We start from the raw sequence: 19,708 nt of genomic DNA on the forward strand, positions 1-19,708 counted from the left end.
CATGTATCCATTAGCCAAGATTTTTAATGGGGAGATGCATAGGGATGATGGAAACATGATCAACAAAATTCAGGTAAATCCAGTCTACCATTTAAGAGATAGGCATAAAATAATTCTTCCACAGGAAGATCCTCTAGCATTATAGGATGGCCGAGAAGAAGCTACAGGAGGCAATCCGATTGGACAAGCTCAACATCAGTTATTTTTTTTCACTTACACAACAGAAGATCTAGATATCTTGTGCAACATGAAACCAAATCTAAAGATTGAGAAGGGGGCACACCCTCTTTAGGAAGCATTCCATCCACTCCCCCAACAGAATATTGAACACTAGAAAGAAACTTGCACACAACAACCTTATCAGTCAAAGAATCATTAAGCTATGAAGACCTGTGCATAAGAAAGAAAAGAAAATTAACACCTCTAGGGAAGGTCAAGTCAATCATCAACTCAACAGCAACATGTGTGTCTCTCCAACAATCATCAGGTAGGTATAGGTATGCAATATTCTTGAGCATATTATAATTATAATTTTTTTTTCAATGCATGAGAGATGAGGTTTTATAAGCTAAGGATGGGTCAACTGTCTCGGCCACCCTCAACTAGTTAATTACAGCTAACTCCCTCACTCATGCAATGTGGAAACTTCAAATTAGGAAGGTTGATGATTATAAGGAGCGGGGAAAACAATTAAAAGAGGAAATTTGTGCAAAGGCCAAGTCACTGAAGCACTATGAGCCATTACAAAAAAAAAGAAATAAAAGAACAAGGTTCAACTTCAGTTGTATCAATGCTCATTCCCAAAACAATTAGAGAGGCTCATTGAAGCATCGAGGGTCAAGCTAGATGATACCAGGGGTTTCCTTGGGTGCTAGAGAAGAGATACATAGTTGATTTGTAGGTACTACAGGATCGGGCATAGCTTCTACAGGAGAAACGAGGCTACTACAGGAAAGACAGACTGTGTGCTACAGGAAAAATAGAGATGATATAAGAAGACAAAAGTTGCTTCGAGAGACTGTGATTTTGAGGAATTTCACTCCAAAACCCTAGGATTAGAAGGAAAATACCCAAAGCAAGGGAAAATACATATTTATCCTTTTCATATGTGAACAAGGTTCCTGCAAAATTTTCATTTTATTTTTTTTAGTAGTACAACCTATGGGAAACTTTTGATAAAAGTTTATAAAGAAAAAAATGAAATATGGATGCTTCCTTTGAATTGAGCCTGATAAGAAGGGGAATTGCAATTATTTTTGAGTGAGCATGAAATCATCCTTCCTCTAGGAAATATAATAAAGCTATTTTTTTCCTCTATCATAAAGCTCCTCATTACATAGGAATATCTAAAACTTCTAGCAGAAATAGACAGTTGCCTTGCCAAATTTAGAAAGTTATTTTAAAGGCTATGGTGGTTGTATCTAACCATATAAATCCAAGAACTAAGAATAAGGAGAAGAAGAATAATAAAGGAACAAATTGTGCTAAAAACAAAAATAATAGTGCCTAAGAGAGACCTAATCAAAACAGAGAACTCCAAAGCCCATTAGGCATCATATAGGCCACAAAAGAGAATAAGAATGCAACAAAAGGCAAGAAGGCATTCACCATCAAAATAGAACTCAAACCGCAGTGATGAAAATAGGCTTTCCAAGAGGTCTCTAATCTCTTTATAGTTTTTGTCAAAGGCCTAGAAAATGTTATAGAAAGATAAGAGTAAAAAATTAAGCATGAGGTGCAATATTGGTCAAGATTTGATATATTTTGCGATGTGCTACATAATGCTACTGGTCTGCTACAATATTTTATGTGTTGCTACATGATCTCATCTAAGGGAGTTTTGAGGGTTTCATAGGTGTCCAAGTGGTGGAAAAAGGTAGCAATAGTTTGAAAAAGGATGTGGAAAAACCCGCCAAACCGAAAAATATTTAAGAACCCATCTTGAATAAGGGGAAGAAGGAAGGCTAATGGTCTCTAGAAACACTATGATTTTTATATGCACAAATAGTTTTGGAAAAATGAATTAAAATGGAATGAAGGTTTCAAAGGAGAGAATGTGAATGCAATGGGCCTACAAGCCAGCAAATTCCACTTGCAAAGAGGAAAGTTATGGTTTTGTGCTTGACAGACTGCTAAACAATCATGAAAATAACAACTACATTTTTGTGCTTGTCCTTAATAACTTATCGCCAAGATTATTAAGAGAAAGGACTGAGGAATACACAAGAGAGGCCACCAGGAACAAGAATGAGGCACAATTAGGTCGCAAGTTTCTGAAAGGGTGAGCAACACTTTCAATAGGGGGTATGATGGGCCTCCAAATTAGACATAAATTAAGGCCCATCTAACCATCCTTCAACACATTAAACCTCTCTTTTTGGATTAGATGACATATTTTTAACATTAATATGTTCATTAGGAAGGTTTATGGATAATTGCATATTTGTGCATAATATTATCTATTTTTAAAGAATATTGTGAGAATAATGGGAAGATTATGAAGATTTGGAGGAGGAGATAACTTAGGGACTTTCTCCCTACTACATGAGGATCAATATTGGATAATAAAGCAACAAGATATTATGGAATTGTTGCACAAATTTTGGAGCTCCAATGATTGAGAAAATCTAAGAATGTGTTTGATAAAAATGGCAATGTGTGTATTAAAAAATAAAACCCACTGGTCAGCTCTACGAAAGAGAGTCTGAACCAGGAGAGTCTGGCTCTGTAGAATGCTCTACATTGTTCATCAACATTGCACATTAAATAGAATACATGGTTTTAGGGAAGTTAGAACAACATCCTAAGAAATAGAAACTAATTCCTATCCTGAGGCTACGTGAACCAACTCTACCTATTCTAGGATATTCTCCATTATCTTCAACACTCCCCCTTAATGGAGAATGAGTTCACATATATGCCTAACATCTCCCTAAATGTTTGAAATTTTACTTTTCCAAGGGGCTTAGTGAAAATTTCCGCAACATTATCACATGTATTACAATATTCCAGATGAATTTCTTTAGATTGCGCTTTCTCCCTTACAAAATGGAATTGAGTATCAATAAGTTTCATACTTTTGTGAAACACCTGATTGTTGGCCAGCTTGATTGAACTTTGATTGTCACTAATTGTTGTTGTGACTGTCTGTTCTTCCCCAACATCCTGGAGAAGTCTCTGCAACCAAACCGCCTCGCACGTTGCTACACAGATGGCTTGATACTCTGCTTCTGCTGAGGACAAGGAGACTGTGTTCTGCTTCTTACTGCTCCAAGTGATCACCCCAGATCCAAGACTGAATGCATAACATGTTATAGATCTGTGATAATCTACATTTCCTGCCCAATCTGAATCTACAAATCTTGCGAGTCTAACATCAAAAATGTTAGTGTAAATAATTCCATAATCTACAGTACCTTGTAGATACCTCAAAACATTCTTCGTTGCATTCCAGTGGCTTTCAAGTGGCTTAGACATAAATTGGCTTAACACGCTGACTGCATAAGGCAAATCAGGTCTAGTGGTGGTTAGGTATATTAAACTCCCAACCAGTTGTCTGTAAAGTGTTGCATCCGCCACTTTTGAGCCATCCTCACACTGCAATTTGATGTTATACTGCAATGGTACCAGTGAAAACTTACACTGATCCATTCTAAACGTTTCTAATAGGCCTTTGACATACTTTTCTTGAGACATAAATGTTTTACTTGAATCTCTCCAGATCTCGAGACCTAAACAGTATCTGAGTTCACCGAGATTCTTCATCTCAAACATCTGTGACATCTGCTGCTTGATTTCGTCAATTAGATAAATAGCATCACTTGTAATTATCAAATCATCTACATATAATGAAATCAACACTAGGCACCCTTGTTCATCTTTCATGGTGTAAAGATTAGGGTCGTTCTTACTTCTATTATAGCCAGCTTGTAGAAAAAATGAATCAATTTTCTCATACCATGACCTGGGAGCTTGTTTTAGTCCATAGAGTGCTTTCTTCAACCTACAGACTAAATTTTATTTCCCCTTCTGGAAAAACCCTTCCGATTGCTCGAAATAAATCTCTTCTTTCAATTCCCCATTTAGGAATGCAAACTTTACATCTAGTTGGTGCATTATCCAATGTTTCTTAGTAGCTAAAGAAATTAACATTCTGATAGTGTTCAATTTAGCTACAGGGGCGAAGGTTTCCTCATAATCTATCCCTTCTTTTTGTGTGTACCCCTTTGCAAACAACCTAGCTTTTAGTTTTTCTATAGTTCCATCTGCATTGATTTTCAGTTTATATAACCATTTGCAATCTATGACTTGTTTTCCTCTAGGAAGTTCTACCAATTCCCAAGTGTTGTTTCTGATTATTGAATCATATTCCTGTTCCATGGCTATTTTCCATTTATTACTTTCATTTGCTTCTTTATAACTAGATGGTTCAACAACTTTCATCATACTAGTTATAAAAGCTTTTTTTGTTGGGTCCCTATAATATTAGTGATTTCCCCATTACTATTGTAGTTATACCCCTTATTAATATTGTTGTGCCCCTATTGCCCCCATATTGTTATCACTGTGCCCATCTATTGTTATTTTTGTGGCTTTATATTATTATTGTTAGGTCGGCTGGATTATATTGTGACTCCTTAGACTCCTATATATAGAAAGGATGTTTTGTCATTTGTATCATCAAAGAATTGTTCATTTATGTAATGTAAAGGAGGTTTCCCCCTCGAAGAGGCTGAATTCTAAGGCGTTGATCTATCTTTTCTATCTTTTCTTGAGCTGGTTTCATAACATTTGGTATCAGAGCTTTGGATTCTAGGGTTTCGTTGCTCCAAACAGGTCATCGTGGAATTTTCGCTATAAATTTTTTTCTGTGACGTTTCAGAAGTCATAAAAAAAACCCATTTGAGAATAAATCGCGCTGAACCTTGGGTCCAAATTTCAGAGCTTTTCGCGCGATAATTGTGGAGATATGATATGATCTGAGGAATATGGTCTTTTTGCAGACTCCTCAATTACATTCAAAACAGGTGACCTGGGGAAAATCATCATAACTTTCTCTCTGGGGATCGGATTGAAGTTTCATAAGAAGTTATAGAAGGAGGATGGACTGTAGTTTCTTGTATGTGTTTTTTAGATCCAAAGGTCGAAACAGTGACTCGTGGCACGTCGTACAAGTTCGCTCTACTGAACTAGTCTATAATCAAGTCACTGTGGGAGATTTTGCATAACTCTTCCTTGGAGAATCCAATTTGGGTCAAACTTGTGGCATTGGAAAGAGGACATAGAGGGCTAATACAGGTCACAAATTCAGAACTAGATAATCAGAAAGTACAGAGATACATCAGAGGAAATATCGAGCTCCTACAAAGTGAAAAAAGGTGTGTAGATTTTTTTTTAATTTTTGCTTAAGCTTGGTTTGAAAATTTATTTTGAAGGAATTCAAAGGGCATATTAGAGCATTATTATCGGTAACTGATGCCCTGAGGAAAGAAAATGCAAACACCTAGTAAGGAACCTGAAAGCTCTAGCATGACTCATGAAGAAGAAGAAGAAATGCTATATGATATATCAAAATTACAAGAACAAGTGCAACAAGTGTCACTTGCACAAAAAGCAACAGAATCTAAGATGGATGGTTTAAGGAAAGATGTAGAAGTTAATATGGATGGTTTAAAGAAGGGTGTAGAAGCTAAGATGGATTGTTTAAAGAAAGGCGTAGAAGCTAAGATGGATGGCATGGAAGCTAAGGTGAATGGCATGGACGCTAAAATTGATGGCATGGATGATAAGATGGAAGAATTGAAGATAAATATGAATAAGTTGCTACAAGAAATTGTCACTAAGGGTGAAAGGGTACTAAAGGAAACTCATGATGAGAACAAAAGAAATGTTAATCATGATTCCATAGACTCTAATGTTGGATCGAAGACTCACCATATTCCAAAAATCGATATGAGGAAGTTTGATGGCAAGGATCCCGCCACATGGATATTACAGATGGAGCAATTCTTCGATCTCAATAATGTGCAAAACACACAAAAGGTACGTATGGAAACTTTATATTTGGAACCAAATCAGTTTGTATGGTATCAATGGCTTTGCTCTCGTAAACAATTTATCACTTGGGCAATTTTTACGGAAGAATTGATAGCACATTATGAGGATACAAAAAGCAACACTTTTTTTAGCCAATTGATAAGTCTCAAACAAAAGGGTTCAATAATGGAGCACATTGAGGAGTTCCAAAAATTGAACATAAGGGTAAAAGATATTCCAGAGGAGCATAGGATTGATGTGTTCATAGGGTCTTTAAAGGATAATATCCAACATGATGTTCGCCTTTGGGAACCTGATTCATTAGAGAAGGCATTCAGGTTAGCAAGAAAAATGGAAAGCAAAATTATGGCAACCAGGAAGCATACCACTCACAACTATAAAGACGGAAGTGTTGTTGCCCCTAGTCTTCCACAACCTATAAGGTTGACACCACAACAATTGGAAGAAAAAAGAGCAAAAGGGCTTTGTTACAGTTGTGATAGCAAATACACTAAAGGTCATAAGTGTGCTGAGAAGAAATTATTCTACATAGATTGTGAAGAGGAAGAAGAAAAGGAGCAAGAAAGGTCAAAAGAAGAGGATATACTCCAGGAACAAAGCCTAGATAAAGAAGAAATGAATCCGACCATATCTTGTAATGCATTGGCGGGAATTACCACTCCTCAAACCATCAAGATAGAAGGACAAATCAAGAAGAAAAAGGTAATAGTGTTGATTGATTCAGGAAGTACCCACAATTTTATTCATTGTAAGGTAGCAAAAGAATTGAATTGCTTCTTATATCCAGCACCAGAGTGTCAAGTGATGATTGCAAATGGAGGAACAATAAATTGCTCTGGAAAGTGCCATAATATCAAGCTATCCATGGGAGAATATGTATTGACTAGCCCAATGCTTTCCATTCCAATGGGAGGTGCTGATGTTGTACTAGGAGTCCAATGGCTACAATCCTTGGGTACAATAGCTTTTAATTTTCAAGAAATTTTCATGAAATTTTCTGTGGAAGGAAAGGAAGTTGAATTAAGGGGTATTGCAGGGAAACCAGGAAAGATAATCAGCTCTAATGGTATGACAAAGCTTCTAAAAAAGAACAAAGAGGTGTAATTGCACAATTATGTTCGCTAGATTTTCCACATTGGAATCATCTATTTCTCCAGATCTCCAAAAAGTCTTGGACAATCATTCCAAGGTATTTGAGACTCCCAAAGGTCTCCCACCTATTCGTGATCATGATCATGCTATTCATCTGATTCCAGGAAGTGTTCCTCCAAACATCAGGCCGTACAGATATCCCTATGCCCAAAAGAGTGAAATTGAACGTATGGTTGCAGAAATGCTAGAGGCTGGTATAATTCAACCAAGTCAAAGTTCTTTCTCTGCTCCAGTAGTATTGGTGCACAAGAAGGATGGATCATGGCGCATGTGTCTGGATTATAGGGAGCTCAACAAGCTCACTATTAAAGATAAGTTTCCCATTCCTGTCATTGATGAATTACTGGATGAATTGCATGGATCAATTTACTTCACCAAGTTGGATCTTCGTTCGGATATCATCAAATCAGAATGAAGATTGAAGACATTCTGAAAACAACATTTAGAACTCATGAGGGTCATTATGAATTTTTGGTCATGCCTTTTGGCCTTACCAATGCACCTTCAACATTTCAAGGTTTGATGAATTCAATTTTCAAACCATTCCTTAGAAAATTTGTGTTAGTATTTTTTGATGATATACTAATCTACAGCAAGTCTTGGAAGGATCATGTTGAACATGTTGACAAGGTGCTACAACTATTGGAGGAGAAACAATTATATGCAAAAAGATCCAAATGTTTCTTTGGAGTACAAGAGGTGGAATATCTGGGTCATATTGTATCTCATGAAGGAGTTAAGGTAGACCCTAGCAAAATTAAAGCCATTAAGGAATGGAAAATCCCCACATCCATAAAGCATCTGCGAGGATTTCTCGGGTTGACAGGGTATTATCGCAAGTTTGTTAAGAATTATGGGAGAATAGCAGCACCTCTAACAACATTATTGAAGAAAGATGCATTTTCATGGACTCCAGAAGCAACAAAGGCCTTTCGAACATCTTAAAGAGGCAATGTGCCAAGCACCGGTCTTAGCTACACCGGACTTCACAAAAACCTTTATTGTGGAATGTGATGCTTCAGGAAATGGAATTGGTGCTGTTTTAATGCAAGATGAAAGACCCATTGCTTTTGAAAGTCGTCCAATCAAGGGAAAGTTTTTACACAAAGCTATTTATGAGAAGGAAATGTTGGCAATACTCCATGCACTTAAGAAATGGCGACCCTACCTAATGGGAAGACACTTCAAGGTAAAAACGGATCATGATAGCCTTAAATACTTTTTAGAACAAAGATTATCCTCTGAAGAGCAACAAAAGTGGGTCACAAAGATGTTGGGTTATGACTTTGAAATCATCTACAAAAAAGGGAAGCAAAATGTGGTGGCAGATGCACTCTCAAGAAAGGATGAGGATGTGGAAGCATTGTTGTGCGCCATTTCTATTATCCAACCAGATTGGATAAACGAAGCAAGGGAGGAATGGAAGAATGACGAAGAAGTGTGGGCACTTATTCGAAAGCTACAACAAGATTCCAGTATGTTTGATACATTTAGCTGGCAAAATGATTCGTTATGGTACAAAGATCGCTTATACCTCTGTAAGAATTCCCAGCTAAAACAAAAGATTCTTATGGAATTGCACACTTCTCCCTTAGGAGGGCACTCAGGATTTTTAAAAACTTACCACAGGGTTAAGAAGGAATTTTTTTGGGATGGCCTTAAATCAGATATTCAAAAGTTTGTGGCGGAATGTTTGGTTTGCCAACAAAATAAAGTTGAAACAATTAAGACACCAGGTCTATTACAACCTTTATCCATTCCAAGCCAACTGGGAGGAGGTTTCAATGGATTTTATCACAGGTTTACCAAAGTCTGAGGGAAAGAGTGTCATCATGGTGGTAGTTGACAGACTTACCAAGTATGCACACTTTTGTGCATTATCACATCCATTTAAAGCCAGTACAGTTTCTACTGCATTTATGGAAACAATTCAAAAGCTACATGGAAACCCAAAGATTATTGTAAGTGACAGAGATCCCATTTTCACTGGAAATTTTTGGACAGAATTATTTTCTTGTCTTGGTACTCAGTTAGCTCATAGCTCATCTTATCATCCTCAATCTGATGGGCAAACTGAGATAGTAAACAAATGTTTGGAAGGATATCTTCGTTGCTTTGTATCTGATAAACAGACACAATGGGTCAAATGGTTGCCTCTGGCTGAATGGTGGTATAACACTTCCTTCCATACAGCAACAAAAATGACCCCATTTATGGCACTTTATGGGTATCAACCACCATCCATCACATCATATTTAAGAGAAAATTCTAAGGTTCAGGCAGTGGAACATCACATCGAACATCAACAACAAGTCCTCCAACTCTTAAAGGATAACCTCGTGTTGGCACAGAATAGAATGAAACAACAGGCAGATCAACATCACAGTGAAAGAAGTTTTGATGTAGGTGATTGGGTATTCCTACGGCTACAACCATATAAGCAAATGTCCCTCAAGCAAGCTAAGAAGGATAATAAATTATCACCAAAGTATTATGGTCCGTACAAGGTGTTGCAAAAGATTGGTACTATGGCATACAAATTGGAGCTTCCTGCAGCTTCTCGATTGCACCCAGTTTTCCATGTTTCATGTTTAAAGAAGGTTATAGGCGATAAGCTCCCAGTTCAAACAATATTGCTAGAACTTGACGAGGAAGGAAAAATTATATTGGAACCGGAAGCAGTCACAGAAACAAGAACTCGACAGCTACGAAATCGATCAATTTCAGAGTATCTTATCAAGTGGAAGAACTTATTCGCTGAAGATTCCACATGGGAGGATGAGAATTTTATGCAGAAGTATCCAGAACTACTCAAGTGTTGAGGACAACACTTTTTTGAAGGAGAGGGGCATGTTGGGTCCCTATAATACTAGTGATTTCCCCATTACTATTGTAGTTATACCCCTTATTAATATTGTTGTGCCCCTATTGCCCCCATATTGTTATTACTGTGCCCCTCTATTGTTATTTTTGTGGCTTTATATTATTATTGTTAGGTCGGCTGGATTATATTGTGACTCCTTAGACTCCTATATATAGAAAAGAGGTTTTTTCATTTGTATCATCAAAGAATTGTTCATTTATGTAATGTAAAGGAGGATGCCCCCTCGAAGAGGCTGAATTATAAGGCGTTGATCTATCTTTTCTATCTTTTCTTGAGCTAGTTTCATAACATTTTCCCTATATCTTGCAGGCATTTGAGCTTTTCTACCTAATCTCCTGAGTGGTGGGGTGGTGGTTTCAAACCTTATTTCTTCCTGCTGCTGTTGTTATTGCTGTTTTTTTTGTTGTTGTTGTTGTTTTTGTTGTTGTTCATCCTCTGCCTTTTTTGTTGTTGATCCTAATTGTTCTCTCCATCCTCTTCTTCAAAGCACGAAATGTCCCATCCATCATAGTGCTCATTAGGTTCTTCATTATCCTGCTCATGGAATTTAACATTTCTACTAACAAAGATCTTGTGAGTAGAGGGATTAAATCATTTGTATGCTTTATATGACGAACAATACCCTATAGAAGTGCATTTGATGGCTTTTGAGTCTAATTTATTTCTATCTTCCTTGGGTACGTGGGAAAATTCTTTACGTCCAAGTATTCTTAAGTTTTTTACTGTAGGCTTGTATCCATACAAAGCTTTAAAAGGAGTTTTAAACTTAAGACTTCTTGTAGGACTCCTATTTTTTAAATAAACCGCAGTACTCACTGCTTCAGCCCAAAAACCATTTGAAAGATTCTTACCTTTCAGCATACTTCTCACACATTCCACCAGAGTTCTGTTCTTCCTTTCGGTTACTCCATTCTGCTGTGGAGTATGGGGTACTGTAAACTGTTGCAAAATTCCATGATCTTTACAATATTTGATCAACTCATCTTTCCTATATTCTCCCCCTTGATCAGAGCGAAATTTTTTTATCTGTTTCCATGTTTGTCTTTCAATCATATTTTTAAACTGCTTAAAGTATTCGAATGTATGACTCTTCTTACTTAATAAATACACCCAAGAAAACTTCATACAGTCATCAAGAAACAATAGGAAACACACTGCACCTCCTAATGATTTTGTCTGCATGGGACCACAAAGATCTATGTGCACTAACTCCAATATATCCCTCTGTTTCTTATCTACTCTAATAGGGAATTCTTCTCTATGCTTTTTTCCTAAAGTACAAGCATCGTAATCATTATGTACTTGTTTTAGCATAGGAAGATCTCTTACCATTTCTTTCCTCTTTAGTAATAGAAAATCATTTTAATTGATGTGGATGAATCTCTGGTGCCAAAGCTCTTCTATAGTTAGGCTCACTGTTGTCAATGCTCAAACAGGTGCAAGTCTCACATCCAACTTGTACAGTCCTCTTGTTCGGATCCCTGTAGCAATTGTCTTCATACTAGCAGATCCTTAATGTAACATTTAGATTTTAAAAATTCAACTTTCAAATCTTGATCTATAATCATTGATACAGAAATCAAGTTCTTTGTTATGCCAGGCACAAACATTACATTATAAATTTGTTTGACATTACCATCACGTAGAATGACAGAAACTTTCCCACATCCTTTGATTCGATGACTTTTGTCATCACCTAGGTAAATCTGTGCGCCTTTGGTGATCTCTTTAAAATCCTCCAGCCAGTACTTTTTCCCTGTCATGTACGTTGACGCTCCTGAATCTACATACCAAATGTCTGTATCAACATTTTCATCATGATCTACCATGAACAATCTCAATTTTTTCACCTGATCACCATTCGTGAGATGACCTGCATGTCTCTTTGGCTTCTGTTGTTCTTCATGATACTTCTTTTTCCTACATTCCCTGGAAATATGACCCATTTTTCCGCAATAAAAACATTTACTTTCAGAGTAGTTTTTATTCGGATGCATACCTTGGGTCAGATTTGGCCGTTTATGTGAACTTGCTCCATTCTTCCTCGCCACCAATGCAAGATCGGCACTCTGGGGCTTTAGATTCGATCTCCTCTCTTCTTCCTGCATCAATATACCTGTCAGCTCTTCAAAACATGGGATCTTTTCTCTGGCATTGATCCCAGTGATAAAAATTTGATAATCATCAGTGACACCATTCATTGTAATGGTCACAACATCTGTATCGTCCATTGTATGACCAATATCTGATAATTTGTTTTCCAAATCCTTGATCCTTGCTACAAATGAAACAATCATTTCATTCTCCACCATCTTCATGGACATGATCTTACTCTTGAGGAACAAAAGATGATTTGAATTTCTGATCTCGTACAATTCCTTCAAAGTTCCCCAGATCTCGTTAACTGACTTACCTTCTCTGATGTGTGGTATAATATAATCTTTCACTGACATATTTAACAATGTCCTTGCTCTACTTTCTCGTTTCTCCCAATCTGGGACCAATGTTGATCCACTCGCGGGCCTCGGCTCATCCCCATTCACAATCGTCCAAGCACTCTGCACTTATAGCAGAGTCTGCATCTTAAACTTCCAATTTGCATAATTGGAACCATCGAGCTTGTTATGCTCGTTCATGCATGCTTCAAAAATATTGTTATTCATCTTAGTGATTTAAAAAAAATCGACAAGTAAAAAGATGTTAACTTTACCCCAGATCTGTGACAAAGACAGATCACTATTGTTTGGTCTCGCAACACACATGCATATCACCATGGCTTTCTTCTCAGCCTCCAGAAAACCTCCTGTTGTCAGCTACAACTTTTTTCTTGGCTTCCCCACTCAGCTTCTTTGATAGCTATAGCCTTGTTTTTAGCTCCCTTTGAAATTTCTTTGATTTACATGATCGTCGCAGATATTTGTCCAATATCCGAGACTAGTCGCAACTGTACACTGAAAAAATGCAACAATCAAAAAAATGAAAAGTTTTAGAAGTGTAGTAGTGTATCGTCACGACTATCCACTCAAAACCTGTGATGATTTCAGTTCAAAGAACCACCCACCAGCTAGCGTACAGGTTGCTCAGCCCTAACGCTCTGATACCATGATAAAAATGGCTATGTTTGTATTAAAAAATAAAACCCACTGGTCAGCTCTACGAAAGAGAGTTTGAACCAGGAGAATCTGGCTCTGCAGAATGCTCTACATTGCTCATAAACATTGCACATTAAATAGAATACATGGTTTTAGGGAAGTTAGAATAGCATCCTAAGAAATAGAAACTAATTCCTATCCTGAGGTTACGTGAACCAACTCTACCTATTCTAGGATATTCTCCATTATCTTCAACAATGTTCCCTTCCATTTAATGCAGATTCCTAGTGTTGGGAAGCAAATCCACTATTTGAGGGATTTTGGAGGGAAAAGCTTCCTCCTTTCATGGAGAATTCTTCCTAATAATTTTTTATAAGTACCAATTCGAATTTTCCTCTAGGGGTTGGCTTTTCTTAGTATTCTTATGGAAAAAACTTGTATTTTTGCAGCTCCACTTTCATTTCTTGCAGAGATGTAATTGTGTCGATGGAAATAATGAAATTTGGTACCATTTTCAGCTCTAAATCTTGGTCTCCTTCATAGGACTCTAAGTTTCCTTAGGATTGGCCATCCTAGGAGCCTCAAAGACCTTTTGTATAATTTACTTTTCTTCTCTTAACTTCTTATTCACATGTATCTCTTGTTCTTATTTTTTGTCTATTTTTGCATTTAGTATTGATGATTTCTTGTTGTAGGATTGGGTAAGTATGTTCTTTTGCAGGATCAAAAACATGATTTAATCCTTGGAACAAATTTGGAATGTCACAATAATAATTGAGCTACTTGGATTAGTATTCTTATTCCCAAATCTAAATTTCTGAAAGTCCCTTATGACAAATAGTATTAATTTTCTGCTATTTTTTAGAACATTCTAATGAGCTTCAATTGAGTTGATTCCACTTGAATTATATCATAAAAACATTCAAGTAAATAAAAAAAAATTACCCCATTTCATTTTCACTTGATTAGATTTGAAATTTTATATATTAACTAGCTCCCCGGTTCTCGAATTTCTAGATTTTAGACTAGTAATTTTCTGTTATTTTTTAGCATGTGTTAACAAATGTATTTTTGAGTGGTTCCACTTCAAATGGAGACTTAAGACATCCTATTCAATAAATAAATTTGTCCCATCCAATTTGGATTTGATTTTCTTGTTCATTTGGTGAATTGTACCTTCCTGTAGCAAATCTCGTAACTTCTTGTAACAACATGTAACTTCCTGTAACAACACTTGTAACTTCTTGTAGCACTCTTCTAGCACATATATACTTGCCCATATTTTCTCAAAAATATTGGGTTTTTGTCCCTTAGGGTTAAATCATGATCTTTAGGCTCTAAATCCAGGGTTAAGGAAGAATAAACACCAATTAGGATATGCCTTTTTAAAAAGTAGATTAGGCCTATTTATTTGAATTCATACTCTTAGGATTTCAATTACAAATTGTTTTTCTTGATTAGGATTGATTTATTTTTAAGTACCATTTCCATTTATGCAATTAGTTTAGGATTTGATTTCATTACAATCACTCCATTACATCATGACAATGAAGGAATGACACATTGTATGTTGCACATATAGTGCCTTTACCTCTTAAGTTTGTATGAACCCCAGATTCATAATTAAAATTGGTAGCCTTGGGAGTTGCAACATTCTTGTTGCAATATTGAGGCTCATCAACTGTATTGAAGAGTAGTAAGTAATAAATTATGCTACAAAACTGTGTTCATGACATTTGAATCTTTTTTAGGATAAAAGACAATAAAACCTCTATTGCACCTATGAACAACTCTGAGTACTCACTAGTGAAAGTGAGAGTTGACTACCAACCTTTACATATATGACAATATTACTGATACATTTAATGAACATGGCTAAATTTACAATGAATTGCTTGTAAAGAATGAATGCATCTATGTTTTAACAAAAGAATGTATAATATTGGAATTTCCTTGAAGAGGACAATAGGATGTTTTAAATATAACCTCTTTAGTTATTAAAGATAGATAATAAGTCAACAGGAAAGTCTTCAGTGTAATGGCTAAAAGATGATTGAGTCATGTCATGGTCAAATTTAAGATGGCTGGTAATATTGATTAGTTAGTGTTGCATGACTAACTATTAAAACTTATTTGCATGAATTGGTTTTTCTTTAAGCTTATTGCAAGTTCTAAACAAGTGCTTATGGTAGTTACTTCAGGTGTCAGTCTGTTGGTAACAATACACCGTGAGAATTAGAAATGTTTTGACTATTACCCTAACTCTTATTGACATTTACAAATTAATGAATATTTGTATATACTTCTATACATGAGAGTATAATATGCATGAAAATAAAATGATTACGAAAGTTAATACTTGTTTAAACAATGCAAATTTATGACTAACATTGTTGATGGGATTAATCAAGGGGTAGAAAAATGTTTCAATCTGAATTGTATTCGTAAATGAGAAAGTATAATTTTATGATATGCATGATTGTGTTGTTTGGAAAATCAGAATGTATACCACTTGTATGTTAGTTATGTTTCCTATCAATCTAGATATTATGGACCCATGCTGAGGGTCAAGTATGAATGCATGATGTACATAAATGTTTCTTTGCTTTAATGATAATGTGCATATGGTTCGTTATGTAAATTACAATGGGAAAATGCGCTAAAATAAAATTTCACATGCTTCACAGTTGTGGACAATTGTGAAAGGCTGGGAGGCCTTGGGTTGATGCCTATTTACTGCCCGGATCAGTTTATGGTGGTTGCCTTCCCAAATTTCCTCTCCCTAGAGATATATGCTCTCAGTAAGGGAAAATAATTGGCCAAGATGGTGAAGAGGGGAAAAATCTTGAGGCAACTTTATTGATTTTGGAGCATGTTGGAGGAGGCCCAAAATTCCTCATAGACAGGACATTGTCAGAGGAATAGGAAGGGTATTTCCAAGAAGAATTTTGTATTAGACCTTGTGTGGAAATTGGAATTATTGAGCTGGTTGGCTAGTGGAATTCCAGACTAGACCTGCTATGGTCTCTATATGAGAACTATCTAGATGCGAAAATAAATCAATCTGTTTATGGAATCTAGTTCCCGTTGGTTGGGAGGTGCATTCTTTTACCAGTGTGGTTCTCATAGCAAAACAAGTTAACTAATGTCAACATAAGTGATATGTTAAAAATGAATTTTCTATATAATTGTGTAGATATTTTGTGTACATCTTGACAGGAAATGAGTCTAGTGCTCATAAAGGAATTACTGGAAGTGCAAGTTCCCTTATTTTATTACTAATTTTTTGAATGTCTTACCAGGGGATAAGACAATATGCACTTGGTGCATTTATTGATACGTTTGATTATTAGAGAGCTAGGTAAGTAACAATACAATTGTATAGAGGCTTTATTTCCATCAAATTGAATAATAATTAAGTGATGAGAAGTAGAAATTACATATTTTTGTAGCTCTAAATGCTTATGACTATGGATAAAAACATTATTGTTTCATTTAATGGTATTTCTTGGTAATGAAAGTCCTTAATTTTTAAGGGGAAGAATTCAAGTATGTGTTGTTTGTATTGTTATATCATGAGTAAAAGATAAAGTTCCAGTTAGAGATGAACACCAAGTACAATGTTCTCTTTAAGGGGAGGAGTATGTAATATCCCTATCGATACTGTGCCACCACTACAAGTTACAAGATGTAATATAAACATAAAAGTTATATTTTGGATTTGATATTTGAAGGTAAAATATTTTATAACTTACTTGCAAGAGAATTAAATTAACGAATGAAAAGAAATGAATTATCAAGAGTGGTTTATGCCAAGAATAACTACATTCAGAGAGTAATTGTTTCGAGGGTTTCTAACCAATATGATAAGTTATCTTTCCCTATGGAATAGAAAAATGAGAAACAAGAAGCGATAACGCCGGAGGGAGGAAGGAAGCCATTATTAACATTACGTGAAGAAAGGAATGGATCATGGAGAGTACGATATTTCAGATAAACGTACATGAAGCGACAGAGTGAAGCGTTGAAAAACCTACACTATTTTTGCAACTCCGGGATTTGCAGACTTCCATAATTAATGATTCATTGAATTTTATTAAGTGGCTTCCTGTTCTTTCCTTTTACTTAATGGACGTTGGCTACGTTGTTTTCTGGATTTATGGTGAGGAAAAGGACATATGCCAGAGCTTCTTTAAATTTTGGTTCCACCACGACATCTTCATTCCATAACCATTCTATGCTTTGGCTCATGGCTAGTGGAGCCACCATTTAAGAATAAAGAAAAAGTAATTTCCGAGAGAAGAAGAATGCTCCTTTTGGGGAAATAACTCCAAAGGAATAATGTTGTTCATTAAGGATTGTTGGCTTCTCTCATAGTTTAATTTTCTGAAAGCTTATACATTCTCTAGAAGGAATAAGTAGATTCTTTGAAGGAGGCATATGTGGATTTGGCGACATAGTGAATATGATGGCCTGAAAAATGTTGAAGCATCAAAATGCCCTTGGTTGAGACCAAACAATTTGTTGGTTCATGGGTATTACAATTAAAATATAAGTTATATGTGCTTGACATTCTTGAAAGAAAGAATATATGATTAATTTATTAGTTTCTTTCAAAGAACATTGTTTATATGCACATAGATAACTGTATATTTTACTAAAAATAATATGCAATTATACATGCATAAGAAAATAATTATTATGTATTTGAATTCTTGAAAAAGAAATATATGTTTGGCTACATGAGATTAATAGATTTAATATCTATTATATTAGATTTTTATTAGAAAATATTTTTCATATGAATGAGATTTATATTTATTACACTAGATTTCTTTTAGAGAAGAATATGCATATGCATGATATTATTGTATTGTTTTTATTGAAGTTATTTGCATGCACGAAAATTGAACTATTAAGTTTGATATTTATTGAAGAAGTAATAAGTTATTCGCATGCACAAAAATAAGACTATTATGTTGATATTTCTTAAAAAGAAATTACGTTATTTCATTTAAAAGGTTACGAGGTATATTTTCATGATACATATGCATTAAAAATTTAAAGAGAAACATTGGACTCTTAAAGAGAATATGTGCTTATGTGCATAAGAATAATATCTAGTATATTTGATCTACTGGAAATGAATATGTGATTTTACATACATGGGAAGCTTGAATCGTACAAAAAGAGATATGTAACTTTTTCGAGAAATATTTCACATAAAAACTTTGCATAAAATACAATTGATTGTTTTATTTAATAAGAATTTTTTATTCATGCTATTTCTTGAGGAAATATTGCAAATTTGTCTGATTTGTGGAATGATGAGAAAATATTTTATATTGCATACATAATAGCTAGCGAGTTAGCTAACTTTTGGAAAACGAACAATTAGTGTGTTAGATTCCTTGGAAAATGAATAAATAAATAAATATATAGAAGCAGGTCTTTCCCCTATTGAGAGCCTAGCTATGCTTAGGTTTCTGTTGTACAAGCACAAGCTCAATAACATAGACGATCATAGACTTCCTAAGATAGCTTTAAATTCCAGCCAAAACCACCTAAGGTTCAACCGAGGATGGCATAAAGACACAAGGGCCTAGTTAAACTATTGGGAGATCAATGAGAATGATGCTTTGCAAAACATAAATAACATTAAAGATATTGTTACTTCTAAGTTCAAAGAAAAATTGTGGTGTGAGAAAGATTTAGCGTCTAAAAGAAAATTAAGTTATTATAGCAAGGTCATCAAACCCACCCTTGAAGATCAAAAGTATCTCTCTATTTTAACTAGCTCAAAGAAGAAAATTAATATAGCAAAGATTAGAACGAATTCTCATGAGCTCCATAGTGAAACAGGTCGTTGGGAAGTTCCTAAAAGATGGAAAGGATCTGCCATATTTGTGAGAATAGGAGCATCGAGGATGAAAACCACTTCCTCTTAGAGTGCCCTACATACAACCACATTAGATCTCAATTTCACAAACTTTGTTACAATACTGACCTTCCTAGCCTTTTACAATGTCAAAATTATAGTGAGCTCGGGAGGCTTCTCTCCAAGCTTTTTGAGCATAGGAATAAAATCATAAATCAAAATAAATAATTTGTTTATTTAGGTCCGATAGATCATTGTTTGGTCTTAGCGGACGTTAACCATCATCATCATCATCATCATCATCATATATATATATATATATATATATATATATATATATATATATGCAATGAGGTATTTGTTATGCTAGAACTCTTAAAAAAGAAAAGAAAAGAAGAACATATCCTTGGATGAATTATTGAATTAGATTCTTGAAAAGAAAAACTGGCAATCACATGCTTTATTATGTTAAGATTCCTTTTGGAAGATTCTTTCAAGAAACATATGCACTTGCATGCATAAAAAAAATATAGTTTTGGTAATATATTTCCGGAGGAAAGATAGGTGCGATCACGTAACATTGATTGTGTTAGCCTTCTTTTGGGAAAAATAATATGCATCTCCATGCGTGAAAGGATTAACTAC

The sequence above is a fragment of the Pinus tabuliformis genome, chromosome 4_2 (genome assembly GCF_031772625.1).
Source record: "Pinus tabuliformis cultivar Carrire ecotype Pingquan chromosome 4_2, CPIR1, whole genome shotgun sequence".
NCBI classification, from domain to species: Eukaryota; Viridiplantae; Streptophyta; class Pinopsida; order Pinales; family Pinaceae; genus Pinus; species Pinus tabuliformis.